Raw genomic sequence first — 9,519 nt, forward strand, 5'->3', positions numbered from 1 at the left:
GATTGAAGTATTTCAAACGGATCACTTGTTTGTCAGTTGAATTATCACAGACACAACGTCATTGATTGTACATTATGTTTAGTACATTCGATATGTTTTTAGTTAACCTCCATAGGATGTGATGTAGTAGATGGGCTACTCCTCCCTTAACTAGAGGTCTCGGGTTCGAGCCTTGAGTATGGAGAAATACTTGGTAGGGAGCGCTACCTCCCGAATGGTTCCTACCCGTGCATATTCGGATTAGTCGGGTTTCAATGCGGGTACCCAGACACTGAATGGGAAACCAAAAAAAACAGCCAAAGTCATCGACGGGCACTCAAACTTGTTGCGAAAATTCACGTAGATCCCTCAACTAAGGCTTGTTCCTATCAGACCCCTAAACCCCCCGAATTTTGTTTCAATTGGACATTTTTTTCCCTATCAGCCAAAATCTCAAAATGTGTATTGTACACACGCGATGACGTGGCAAAACGAGCTAATTGGAAGCTAACACGTGACATTGTGAGTCCAATAACTATTAAAAATTAATTATAATTTTTTTTAAAAAAAAAGTATAGAAAAATGGCATTGAGGAAATTATTAAAAAATAATTCTAAAATTATTTAAAAAATAAAAATAAAAAACTGATTATTTTAAAAAATTATAGTTATTTTTAAAATGAAATAAATTATTAAAAATTTATTTTTTTAAAAAAATTAATTATTAATAAAATTATAAAAATTTTAAAAAATGGCATTGAGGATCCAAATTATGAAAAAATAATTATAAAATTATTTGAAAAATAAAAATAAAAAACTGATTATTTCAAAAAAAAATTATAAAATTTTTTTTAAAAATGAAATAAATTATTAAAAAATTATTTTTTTCAAAAAAATAATTATTTAAAAAAATTATCATTTTTTTAGAAAAACGAAAATAAAAAATGGCATTGAGGATATAAATTATGAAAAAATAATTAAAAAAATATTTAAAAGATAAAAATAAAAAACTGATTATTTAAAAAAAATTATAATTTTATTTCAAAAATGAAATAAATTGTTAAAAAATTATTTAAAAAATAAAAAAATAATTATTAAAAAAATTATAAAACTTTTAAAAATGAAAATAAATAATGACATTGAGGATCCAAATTATAAAAAAATAATTATAAAATTATTTAAAAAATAAAAATAAAAAACTAATTATTAAAAATAAATTATAAATTTTTTTAAAAGATGGAAACAAAAAACAGAATTATTTTTAAATTCAATTTTTTTTAAAAAAAAAAAACATTGGGGCCCTCTAATACTTTTTGGGGCCTTTAGTGTTTTTAAAAACAAATGTTATTAAAAAAATTTTGGGGCCCTCAATGCCTTTTGGCATCTTTTTATTCGTAAATTAGTAAAAAAAAATTCTGCTCACGCGCCTCCCACGATGGCACTGCACGCGCAGTGCCACGTAGGAAAAAAATGCGCAATTGGAACAAAACTCGGGGGTTTAGAGGTCTGATAGGAACATGTCTTAGTTTAGGGGTCTAAATTAATTTTTGCAACAAGTTTGAGTGTCTATCGATGCCTTTGGCACCCAAAAAAATATGCTTTTAGTTATATTAATATCTACATATCATAATATTCAAAAATTTTCTTTACATTCTTAAACTTCATGCTAAGTCAAAACTAGATAACTATTAATATCTACGTTGTGATGTACACTAAATCAAATAATTATAATTGAACAATAAACATTTTGATTAGAAAACATATATTATTTTTTGTGATGGGTGTGATTATCAAAGAAAAGATGAAATGTCTTTCTTAAACAAAAAAAACTTAAACTTTTTTTTTATTATATATAGCCTGATGTGGATTTGTATACATTTTTCCGTATTTATTTTCTTAAAATCTTGTTTTTGGTAAAATTTGAATAAAATACTGATGTAATACTAACAAAAGAGCTCATTAAATCTTACTAAAACACAAATTGCTATAACTACAAAGAACTTTTTGAAAACACGTTTTAAAATACTTTAATTTTAAAAGTTTTCCCAAATAGGTTCTAATTTCTCAGAAAATCTTAATGCATTAGTTTTCTACTTCACGTATTTAAAGTATTGCTATCATTTTTTGTGGTGGTTGATCGATAAGTACCTTTTATTTTTAATTAGAAGCTTTATATTGGAAATTGAGATAAAATTATTTTTGACAGAGAGTAATTTATCTTTAAAGAACATTATCCTCGGAGGTGAAAGTAGAGTTGCTACGCCGGCTTCATTTGAACCTAATACTTTCGATGCAGAACATAATCTGTGTATAAAACTTTATTTAAGTTGCAACAAAAGATCGTATATCCGAATTCATAATTTAAAATACAATGTATTTAACGTTAAGTACTCTAAGCATTAAACTCATAATATTTAAATCTTAAATATGTCTCTATTTTATGTGTTAATTTGAATCAATCCGATCTCAAAGCATATATGGAATATCAGCCGGAGAAAAAGAATAAGGAGTATTAGTTCTAAAAATCTCAATCGCGAAACACTTGTCAACTTTATTTAATTAAAGGCAAAATACATGTATTTGTTCTTTGACGTTGTCTCTGCTAGATCTACGCCTTCCAACTTGGGTGTGCACCCACGTAGAAATTTAAACTTGTATAAAGTTTAAAAAAGTAGATACACGTGTCCTGCATCGCATGATATGCATCCATACATGGCATAATATAAAATAGTTTGAGTGAATCTCATGACACGAATTGACATATACGATGTGAGTGTTTACTTCATCAACTTTTAATTGTTAAGGAATATCTGCGAAAATATTCATGATGGCTATTTATATATTATATATATTGTGTTTTTTATAAGTTGGTACTAATTTTGTCGTCGGAAATATGAATAAAATGTTACTCAACAAAATTTGTGGTGAAATGTAAATACTCAATTCATTTATAACAAAGGTTCAATTCCTAGGTATGACACTTCACATTTTCTTTGTTAAAGAGCACTTTATCCCTCGATATGGTAATTCCTAATTGAGCCTGAATTAATCGTACTTCAAAACAAATATCAAAATATTGCTTTGAAAATTCAATGCCTTCACGGTTGCTGATTGTATAATTGTAGAGTTTGGCATGCTTATTCTATACACGGAGAGGGAGAGAAACACACATCTGAATTGACAAGAACTTAGAGAACCTGTCAATATTTGTTTTATCTTTTTCTAGAAAATAGTGAAATGAGTAAGAAAAAAAATTGGTGAAAGTGAAGTTTTGGTAGTGAGTGAAATAAAATTATGCTAAACACATTATAATTTTTCATGATTCAAAGTTCAGAGACTTCATTAAAGACTCAACCACACCTCTTTTAGACCCTACTCAAATACTGTCTTTCAAGTTTGTACCCCTATTTTCCATGACTTCGATTCAATTTATGTCTTACAATTTGACTAGACGTAAAATTTGAGGAAAAAAAAAAAAAGACTTTAAAATTTGTAATCTAAAATAAAAGTTAGACATTATGTGGTTATAGAGACATTTGTATCCACTCTTTACTGTATATTTCCCATTCACAGCCATCCAATTATTCTGAAAGTATTCAGCTACAAATTTATCTTTCAGATCACAAAGTTTCTTCCAGTACCAACAAGAATCTGGTGGTGATTTGTGTGCACTACAAATTCCTGCATATTGCATCTATTTGCTTCATCACTTTCCTGGGCAATACAAATATTGATGCCCAATAAGTATGAATGTGAAGCAACACAGGGCGGCTCAAGCATATTGATGACCTAAGGCGAAAATCAAACGGAGGCCTTAAATTTTTTTAAAAAATAATTTTTTTTACTAACTCTATTTTCAAAATTATATAATCAATTTTTTCTAATTATCTTTTTGAAGTAATAATATAATTAATGCATATAATCTTTCTTGAGATATAATACTCTAGATATATGAACTTCTAATAATTCTTTCCTTTTATATAAAAAAATTAAATTTTTTTATAAAGAATATTTTTAAAAAAAAATCTAGAATATATTATCGTAAAAAATAAGGCCCCTCAAATTTGGGGGCCTGAAGCGGCCACCTATTTTTTAGTAAGGTAGAGCCGCCCCAGAAGCAACACTGAGTTCACTAGTTGAGCCGCCCCATGCTGTAGTTGTCCTGATTTTCTTATCAGAATTGAGTTTTTCTTTTAGGAAAACGAAAACATGAATTCTCCATATTTGGCTAATCCTTGCTCTTGTAGGAAAATGTTGTAAACTCTATAAATAAAGTCTCGTTTCTTTTAGTTTAGTAGCATTCACAATGTAATCCCAAGGGTTTGATAGTATTATTTGGAGGGAGAATTTGTAAGACACAAGTGTTGCGGCATCACTTATGAGTGCCTCTTTTATTCTGAGTGAATTGTGTTCTCTCTTGATTTTGTACTCTCTTTGATATAGTGGATTGCTTATCTCGATCCTTTTGTGGATGTATGTCGATTGACCGAACAACGTTAAATTATTGCGTCTCTTTTGGCGTATCACTAATAAAAAAATCGATAAAACTGACCACAATTTGTGGTCGGAAAAAACCGACCACACGTGGTCGGTTTTTAATTTTTTTTAATTTTGTATTTTTTTATATAAACCGACCACAAATGGTCGGTTTTATATTTTAAAAAACCAAAATAATTATTACAATAATTTTAATAATTATTATTATTTATTTAAAAAATAAAAATTTAAATAAAAATACAAAACCGAGCACAAGTGGTCGATATTTTAAAATTATTTTTTAATTTATTTTTAAAAAACCGACCACAAGTGGTCGATTTATATAAGAAAATAATTAAAAAGTATTTTTAAAAGTAATTTAAAAATATCGACCACTTGTGGCCGGTTTTTGAAGTAAAAATATTTAAAATTAAATAATTTTAAGTAACACCTAATTATATATATAATCAAAATCTAATATATTAAGCTAATCCAATATAATTAATCAATCACTAATCTAAGTATGTATAAAAAACACATCGTATTATAGTATTGGATAATATACTTGCATACGTATGTGATGTATATAATACGTATTTTGAACTTGATATAGTCGATAGTGTGTATATGTGTGTGTATGTATATGTATATATATAACATATACATATTATATAGCAAAGGTATATTAATGACATAAGATAAATCAACCAATAATTTATTTGAGTATATGTGAAATACAATGAGGTAGTAAAATCGGGTATGTGATGTATATAGTACGTATATGAAATACGTCGCATTATATTATTGGATAAGATACTCGTGTACGTATTGATGTATATAGTACGTATTGATATAGTCGATAATGTGTATATATATGTGTGTGTGTATGTATAGGTATATATATATGTGTGTGTGTGTGTGTGTGTATGTATATATATAGGTATATATATATTAATGGCATAAGATAAACCAACCGATAATTCAACCGAGTTTCTGTGAAATACGTTGTATATTATTATGGGGTAGTAAAATCGGGTATGTGATGTATATAGTACATATTTGAATGTTGATAGCCAATTGAATATATTTATATATACGTATATCTCGTGTAGTGATGAAATAGATATACTATTTTGTGTCAATATAATGTAGACACACGTATATTGTTGAAGTTGTAATAACGTAAGTCAAGTATTACGAGTATATGTGAAATACGTTAAATATTATTATGGGGTAGAAAAATTGTGTATGTGATATTTATATCTCATGTAGTGACATATGCAGCAATTGAAAGCTCGATAACTGAATCTATATATCAAAATATTTTGAATAAAACATTGATATCATACTATTGAAGAAATAGATATACTATTTTGTGTCAATGTAGATACACGTATATTGTTGAAGTTGTAATAATGTAAGACGTCGATAATTTATTTGATTTACACGTATATATATATATATATATATATATATGTATGTATGTATGTATGTATATAAAATATCGTAATTAAAAGCAATGAACCAAAAATTTATCGTAATTTGTGAAATTCATTGATATTATATGGGTTGGAGGAAATATACTACTCGTGTTAATGTGATGATAAAATAACTAATTATCTTATTTATATATATAAACATTGTATTAAATTAATTGGATATTGTTATAAATATTATAGCATTTATTAAAAAATTAATTAATTAAAAATTAAGTTTAATTTATTAATTATAGTTTATTAAAATCTAATTTATCAAAACAGTGTAAAAACCGACCACATGTGGCCAGTTTTCAAAAATATTTTAGAAAACCGACCACAAGTGGTCAGTTTTTTTGTTAATTTTTAAAAAAAAAAGTATAACCTGACCCGACCCGAACCATCCAAATAATTAAATTTCCCAATTTCTATATACATACACAAAAGAAACAGGAAACATCATACACACACAACACTACACGTATACACACACAAACACATACGACACTCGAAATCAGTTGAACAAGTGTGTTTTCGTAGCAAATCTTGATTTCTCCAACTCAAGTAAGTAAGAATGTGAGATTTGTTGACCTTATTTTGAGTTAACTTCACTTCGTTTTGATTTTTGAAACCCTAGTTCTTATGTTTTGGTTGAAAATGGAAAAATTGGGCATAAACTTGAATGTAGTATGGATTGTGCATGTTATCTTGCATAGAGCGGGTTGAATTAGCTTATTTGTGATCTTCTTATGTATGTTGAGCGGGTTCCTGACACTAGTGATGGCAAACGAGAAAAAAAGGTTTGGTTTTTATTTTAAAAAAATTGCTACCTTGTCATATCTTGTATCGAAAGAAAAACAGGACCTAGGTCAAAATATATAAAGAATGAGTGCCTAACTAGTTTGGATTTAAGGCATAGTTGATGATTGATTGATTACTTGTTGGAGTAAGTGTTTTTTGAATCGGCTAGTTTGTAAGAAAGTGATCTGAATTTGGTGGAATGGATATAGAAGATTCATAAAGCTGAACTCAATTAATTTGGTTTGTGACTGAAATCGATTGATTTGGTTCAATTCTTTTGAATCAATGCTTTTGAATTAACTTGCTTTGTGGAAATTTCAGAAATGGGATAGCTTTAGTTGGTCCAATTTGGATCTGGTTCATGTGCCTGTGATCAAAATTTAATTTTTAATTCTATAGTGGATTGATTTGGTTCGATTTGGTTGAATGGATGTTTTGAATTAAATTGCTTTGTGATTTTTTTGAGGAATGCAATAGCTTTAGTTAGCGCAATTTGGATCAGGTCATTTTCTTGTATCAAAATGAGGAAATTGGGGATAAACTGAAATGAGTAATATCTTGCATAGAGTAGATGACTATTTTGGAGAAAATTGTAGTAGTCTATCTTTTAATTTGGTAAGCTCATCATTTTCGATGTTGCAGTTTCCCGTGAGAGAATCTACAAGCAGATTGAAGCTGCCATTTTAAAATATCAAGAAATTAAGAAAAATATCAAAGGTATGTTGACATAGTGAAGCCGTGTGGGGCCTTGTGCGATTCACTATTATTGTTATCTTTCTTTCATTGTTCATATTGAAATCTAGTGAAATCGTGTGTGGCCTTGTACGATTCACTAGCATTGTTCTTGACATCTTGTTGGTCTTGTTGTTGCTTGTTTCTTGTATTGTGAACTTGATCATGTATCATTTGGCATGAAAGGTCAAGGCTTGGTTTTGAATGTGTAGGGACTTGGTAGGTGTTTTTTTGTTTTGAATGTGATTATATTTGGTGACTTGGTAGGTTGAAAATGATTAAGTTTAGGGACTTTAAGGGTGACATGATAGGTTGAAAGTGGTTAAGTCTAGGAACTTTAAAGGGAATTTTTTTATTTTGAATGTGGTTTTGTTTTGAGACTTAGTTGCTTGAAAATGGTTAAGTTTAGGGACTTTAAAGGGGATTTTTTTTGTTTTTAATGTGGTTTTGTTTTGAGACTTAGTTGCTTGAAAATGGTTGAGTTTAGGGACTTTAAAGAGGATTTTTTTTTTTTTGACTTTGGTTTTGTTTTGAGACTTAGTTGCTTGAAAATGGTTAACTATAGGGACTTTAAAAAGGATTTTTTTTTTTGTTTTAAATGTGGTTTTGTTTTGAGACTTAGTTGCTGGAAAATGATTAAATTTTTGTGACTTGATCTAGTTAGTTGAATCTGATTGATTGCGTAGATGGAACCTGATTATAGCTGGATATATCAACGAAACAATGATAATAGAATGGGTATTAAGGAGGATTTTGTTGAAGGTGTCAAAAGATTTGTTGAACATGCTAAGACACTTGATATGTGGATACGTTATCAGGTTATTCGTTGTCCTTGTGTTAGATGTGATGGGATAAATTTTGTAAGTGAATAAGATGTAAAGGAACATCTTTATAGAAAGGGGTTTTACGAGGACTTTTTAAGATTGCGTGACATTAATGGGGATGTTGCACAAAATAACTTTGTTGTTAGAGAAAGTAGTAGGTCTGTAGGGCATAATGAATATCAAGATACTAGGATGACTGAAATGGTGCACGATGCTTTTGGGATGCAACACGGGGTTGAATTTAGGGAAAATGCTGATGATGTTCCTAATAGCGAAGCGGGCAATTTCTACAAAAAATTGCATGCTGCTAGTCATCCTTGTTTGACGGGTGTTCGCACTCTCATTTGTCTGATGCTGTTAGATTATTAAGTATTAAATCTGACTGAAATATTTCTGAAGGAGGAATGGACTCAATGATAGACCTTATTAAAGAGTTAGTTGACCCTGGCTTGGAGGTTCCTGATTCTTTCTTTAAGGCAAAAAGACTGGTGTCAAAGTTAGGTCTCTCCTCGGTTAGAATTGATTATTTTTAAAATGATCGTATGTTATACTGTAAGGAAGACGCTAAGCTAGAGTTCTGTAAGTTTTGTCAGTACTCTCGATATAAGCGTGGTTCTACTAGAAATAAAATTTCTATTAAGGCGATGCATTATTTACCTCTTATACCAGGATTGAAGAGGTTGTATGCTTCAAACAGCTCAGCTCCTCATATGAGATGACACAGTGAAAATAGAAGGACCACTGGTGTTATGTGTCATCCATCTGATGGAGAGGCTTGGAAGCATTTTGATGCAACTTATCCAGATTTTGCAGCTGAGCCACGAAACATTCGATTGGGATTATGTGTGGATGGGTTCTCTCCTTTTTCAGTTGGTGGTGCACCATATTCATGTTGGCCTGTATTTATCACTCCTTATAATCTTCCTCTTGAACTGTTGATGACTAGTCCCTATATATTTCTAATGTGGACTGTTAATGATTTTTCTACTTATGGAATGTTGTCTGGGTGGATGACAGCTGGAAAACTGGCTTGTCCATACTGCATGAAACAAAACAAAATCTTTCACATTGAGACATGGCAGGAAAAATTCATGGTTTGATTGTCATCGTTGTTTCTTGCCACCTGATCATGAATTTAGGAGACTCAAGAATGCATTCAGAAGGAATAGAAGGGAATATGATGGTTCACCTCCAAGGCTGTCTGGTTATGACGTCTGGAAAATAGTTCAAGAT

Source organism: Capsicum annuum, chromosome 3 (genome assembly GCF_002878395.1).
Source record: "Capsicum annuum cultivar UCD-10X-F1 chromosome 3, UCD10Xv1.1, whole genome shotgun sequence".
Taxonomy (NCBI): Eukaryota; Viridiplantae; Streptophyta; class Magnoliopsida; order Solanales; family Solanaceae; genus Capsicum; species Capsicum annuum.